Source organism: Triticum dicoccoides, chromosome 3B (assembly GCF_002162155.2).
Source record: "Triticum dicoccoides isolate Atlit2015 ecotype Zavitan chromosome 3B, WEW_v2.0, whole genome shotgun sequence".
Classification (NCBI taxonomy): Eukaryota; Viridiplantae; Streptophyta; class Magnoliopsida; order Poales; family Poaceae; genus Triticum; species Triticum dicoccoides.
The window spans coordinates 774,491,168-774,496,978 of record NC_041385.1 but is presented as its reverse complement, the minus strand read 5'-3'; the positions used below and the strand labels follow the sequence as shown (position 1 = coordinate 774,496,978).

Here is a 5,811-nt window from a genome sequence, read left to right as displayed (position 1 = left end):
CCCGATGCGCCCCTGCAAGGCTGCACCTCGTGGACAGTGGGAAGCAGAACCGCACGTGGGGGCAAGGGAAGAGACGGAGAGGAGCCGTCGGAGTCCACCGGAGCCCCGCCGGCGGCGAAGGCGCTGACCAGCCTGAAACCCTAGCCACCCTATACAATCTGGGCGGCGCCAGACCGGAGGGGGTGGAAGGAGGAGGACATGAGGGGAGGAGGCAGGGGCGGCGGCGCTAGGGGCGAGAGGAAGAGGAGAAGGAGGCCGGGTGGCGGCGGGGAAGGAGGCAGGGGCGGCGGCACTAGGGGAGAGAGGGAGAGGAGAGGGAGGCGCGGGCGGCGGCCCCCCGGCTGCCTTCCTCGGCCCCGACGGCCCCAAAGACTGTCCCTTCACGGTCGCGGTTTGGAACTAGGTGAACTCTTGGACTAACGAAGGCGTTCCAATCTCGGGATTCCTCCCGGAGCCAGGAAATGTGTCTGACTGGTGGGACAAGACTCTGAATTCCCAGTCCAAGCAAGTGCGCAAGAGGCGCAGTGGAAGAAGCATCTACGCGATATGGTCCGTTTGGAAGGAGCGAAATAGGCGAGTCTTCACAGGACAAAGGCAGTGCTCCAGCCGGTTCCTCAAAAAAAAAGTTCATTCTTAAAGTCTATGATTTTGTTTTTGTGTGCAGCTCGCAACTCCACGTATTTCATCCTTGAAATTTTCACGCATACACATTACATCCTTGGATACATGTGTATTTATTTTTTGAATTTTTTGATACTGAAAATTTTGAATTTTGAATTTTCCAAAATAAAGGTCTCCATTGAGCTTGGTCTTCAAAATGCCCTACTCAGCTATAGGGCGCTATCTATATAAAAGCATGATAACATCTAAAACACTATCTATTTTCAAATGTGTGGGCACTCTGTATAAGTACAAAGTGCCTGTCGGGATGATGCACATATTAAGTGTGAGAATCACGAGGAAATATTTCCTGCTCATTCCATCCGTCATACACTACGGAAAAAAGCATATTTACCTTGTGTTTCTCGGTAAGCCGAGCGTACTTTATTGGCCGTCGGCTTATAACGTTTTAAGACGTGTGTTAGAGGCATGCGGCGAAGAACGAGTCATCGGCTTACTACCATGTATGCCATGATACACCTAAAATACACTTGGCTTATTAGGCCTCTCTCAATGCTCCACCTTGTACATGTGCTAAACCTTTCACGTGGGCAATAAATCTGACGTGGCAAGTTATTTAAGAAGGGAGAGATAAATGTGGTGACCTCAGGAAGAAACAATGCTAAGTGCGTGAACCTAGGCAAAATATTTAAATGAAGAAAGCCCACCAATACATGAAGAGCTTTAGTTGCTAAATCATTAAATGAAGCAAGCTTAGCTATCATAAGCTAAGCACCTATGCATTGGGGAGTATAGTTGCTAAGCTATTTAATGTGCCTAGCACCTCATCTAAGCACCGATGCATTGGCAACAGCCTTAAACCCTCGGCGTATAATGGTAAAAGTGCAGCTCACACGGTGAACAGTCGTGCCACGTGGTTGTTCTCACCACGCTTGACAGCACCATGATGGCCGGGATGTGTAAGTAGTGTGGTTCTGACGGTAAATAGGGCATAATGGCGGCCAAACCTTTGACCGCAGGCGGTTGCCCATATGCCAACTCGCCATCTGGACACACGCATCCCCTGTGGGGCCCGAACAGGAATATGAGGCCATTGATGGTGGCATAACACCGTCACCGGTGTCCACAAACCTCTCCGCCCTCTCTCCCCAACAAATAGGTCACCCTTCCACCCCCGTTCTCACACACATCTCTCCGCCGCTCTCACAACCGCCGACACCGCCTTCACCTCCAAATGATTGTTGTAGTCCTCCACTTACACAACAATGTGGTGTCACGACAGCTAGATCGGAAGCAGTAGCTGGGGGCCATGTAGCCTAACCATTGCGTAGGCGGAGGAGTCCCCGTGGTTCGGCCTCATGGTGCCACCAGACATGCGCTTGCCGGGAGGCTGGCATCTAAGAGCATCTCTAGCCGTTTGGTTCCCCAGCGCATCAGCGAATTCCTTTTGGCGTTTGTGCCGGCAGTTTTTCACCCATGGGACGATCGAGTTTTCAGTCGGGCCCCCAGGTTTCGTCCCCCAAAAATTCGAAATGGTCTTTCCCGCTACAAAAGGACGCCACAGGTCCGCCTCCCAGCGATCAACGTCGGCCTTCCACTTGGAGTTTGACATGCTGGGGGGGGGGGCATTGCCATCGGCTCCCTCGGCTTCCTCCGCTTTGGTTGGACGGCGACATCGGTGGCTAGGCGAGGGGCCGCATATTTCTTCAGCAGCATGGTGGGCGGATCTGGGGAGAATCAGGGAGAGTCGGGGGGATAAGGGGGGAAATGGAGGGAAAGGGGAAGAAAACGGTGGGAAATCGTTCGGTGTAGCCGATAGCGCGGGTCCAGGCGACTTTTCGCTTCAGTTGGCGCGCTGGGTTCGGTTTGGATTCGCCGGTTGTTATTTCGTCCCAAACCGGCGATAAACAACGATCTGGGGGGCGACTGGGCCGATTTTTCGATGCTGGCGCTAAAAAAGGCGCCCTGGGGAGCCTGTTTGGGGAGGGGGGGAGTGGAGAGGCTCTAAGCCTCGGCGGTGTTCCGGTGCCGGTTATAGGAACGACAAGAGCTACTCGCCAAATACGACGGCCCCGGTGAGCCACAATGCCGCTGGGCGGCGCGCACTCTAGATGGGCCGCAACCTCTGGACCTTGTTGCACGTGTAGCGCATGCAGACTGGCGAGCACCAGGGCGGGCATGGCATGTACCAGGGAGGGGGCCGGTGTTTACCAGGGCATGCAGGACGCACAGGCCGACATGTTCCATGGTGCGTGGACGCACCCCATGGCGTCAGGCGGTCTCCGCCTCTAGCTAGAGTCGTCCTCGACGCTGGCGGAGGTGGCCTCTACATCCTGAAGCGGATCCAAAGTGACGTGGTGCGTCGGCAAAGCAGCAGCTGGACCATCGGCCCCTGCTGGTGGACTACAAGGTGGAGGCCGAGCCCGGCGACCCGGGCCTCCTCCGCGTGCTCAAAGAATTGGCGGCGGCCCTTCCACCGATGAGTTGGGGATCAACGCCTCCATTCTCGCATCGGTGGACAACATCGCCATCGACCTAGACGATGACTCCTTGCTCTTTGGCAGTGAAGTGGACGATGAGGAAAAGATTTAATATAATGTTCATGAATTTAATAAAATTCCACAAAGTTGAAACTAGTTCATGATTTTAAAAATTGTTTAGGGAGCAAGATTTGAAATTGTTCGGAGAATTGAAAAAATGTTCGTAATTTGAAAAGATTCTATATCAATATTAAAATATTCATGAACTTAAAAAATGTTTACGAATTTGGGAAATGTTCGCATAATTGAAACTGGGAAAAGCTTGAGTACAGTCGGCTGATCCGGCGGGGCGTCCGCCGCCTCCAGCACGTGACACGTGTACCATGTGTGGCTCGTGCAACACACTATTCTAACTACTTTGTTCTATTTTTTTTTCTGCAACATCATCAATGTTGCCAAAGTTCCTTCCGCGACAACACTTTTGTTGCAAAAAAAAAGAAAGACGCAAAAAAAGTGCAACAAGACCTCTATTACAAAAGAAAATCTGTAACAAGACATATGTTGCAAAAAAATATCTGCAGCACTACCTTTGTTGCAAATATTTTTGCAACAAGACTTGTGTTGCAAAAGAGAACTTGCAACATGATCGCTGTTGCAAAAATGAGGACAACGGTTAGCCACAAAGTTACTCCAATCTGACAGCTCGCCACCCGACGGATCTTTTAAAAAGATCCGCAGGCCGACGCGTAGCATGTTCCTTTGAAAATCTAAAAAAATAGAAAAAACAGAAGAAAAAACGATGTAGAAATTCCCATCAAGAACCTTCCCAAAACAGGCGGGAAGGTTCCTAAAACCACCAGTCTGGTTGACGTCTCGCATGTATATGCTTTTTTAGGGGTAACACAAAGTTTTATTGATCAAAAGCCACAATTTGTGGGATACAAACTTGATCATGAGTTTGGCCAAGCCAAGCATAGCGCCCATGATCTAAAGAGTGAGCAAACTTTGCTAGACTATGGGCATTGGCATTAGCTGCCCGGCCTTCAAAGAAGAAATTATTGTTAAAGCCGCATTCTAATCCCGTCAATGACAGCTCCATATCTACCTTGGGTTCCTTCTTTGATGTCTTAAACAACCTGTTTTGAGTCAGAAGTAACAACAAAATTCTATAACAGAAGGTCTTCAGCCAACGAGATAGCTTCACGGTCTACAGCCGGTTTCGTGTTCTGGCGCTCGAAGCGTCGCGCTACTGGGCCGGCCCAGGTGAGCTTCGACCACTACGCGAAAAAAGTGAACGTTGAACAAAAAGCGCAAAAGCTGGGTCTCGAACTCAGCATCGCATGTCTTTTCTCCCCTAACGCGATAACCACTAGACCGAATACGTTCTACTGTAATGTAACTAGGAAAAAGATTTATTTAACCATTCTTTAGTAAAATATTAATGTAAATCTGAACATTATTCGAAAAGTTCATTGATTTTGATAAACAAGTTCATCGATTTTGAAAACTAGTTCACCATTTTTTTAAGTTCACAAAATTTGAAAAAGTTTCATCAAATTTGAAAAAAGTCCGTCAAAATCTAGAAAAAGTTCATCAAATTTTAAAAAAGTTCATGGAATTTTAAAAAATGTACTTTTCGTTTTTTGTTCGTGATTTCAAAATGTGGTCATTGTATATTATGAAAATTGTTCACCTTTGCATATAAAAATGTTTATCATGTATTATAAAAATGTTCATCGTATATTATGAAAATTTTCAACGTTTTTACTAAATGTTTAATGCGTATTCAATAATTGTTCAACACATATATTCACATTGTTTCAAAAATGTTCATCGTGTATTATTTAAAATGTTCAATGGATATAAAAAATGTTCAGGATATATATATGATTGTTCACTATGTTTCTATTTTGTTTTTTTTTTCTATTTTGATTTTGGTTATTCAAAGAGTATACGATTGTTCACTATGTTTCTTAATTTTGTTCAGTATATATTACACAATGTTCAATGTGTATTCGCAAATTGTTCAACGTATTTTCACAAATGTTCAGTACGCGTCCGAAAATTCTTGAGCGCATATATTCCTATTTTTGTTTTAAAAGTTCATCGGATTTGCAAAACGTTTATTGATTTTGAAAAAAGTTCATGAATTCAAAAAAGGTTCACAGAAAAAGTTCATCAATTTTGAAAAAATTTCATCAAATTTGTAAAATGTTCATCGGATTTGCGAAAAGTTTATCGATATGTAAGAAGTTTATGATTTCAAAAAAGGTTCACAAAAACAATGCTCACGAAATCCAAAAAAGGTTCACAAAAAAATGTTCGCGAAATCGGAAAAGGTTAAAAAAAATGTTCGGAAAATCGGAAAAAGGTTCAAAAAACAATGTTCGTGAAATTGGAAAAAGGTTCACAAAAAAATGTTCGCGAAATCGGAAAAAGGTTCACAAAAACATGTTCGTGAAATCGAGAAAAGGTTCACGAAACAGAAAAAAGAAAAAACAGAATAAAAACCGGCGAAAAAAAAAGAAAAAAAGAAAACAGTTTCACTATCTTTATTTGAAGAACCGTGAAAGATGATCTCAATCACCAAAGGATGTTGTCCTTGGTGGTTACTGCGCTTGTAAACAGACTCTGAGGTCTAGGGATCGAATCTCCCCTGCGCACCTTTTTTGAAAGAATTTAGAGAAAAGGGAAAAGAAAAGTAAGATGG

The 5,811-nt window shown here is 45.6% G+C and overlaps 1 pseudogene; it reads right to left on the bottom strand.

Annotated features, from left to right (window-relative positions):
* Positions 1-2,233, bottom strand: part of LOC119279981 — an 8,187-nt pseudogene extending 5,954 nt beyond the window's left edge.
* Positions 2,234-5,811: the final 3,578 nt, after the last annotated feature.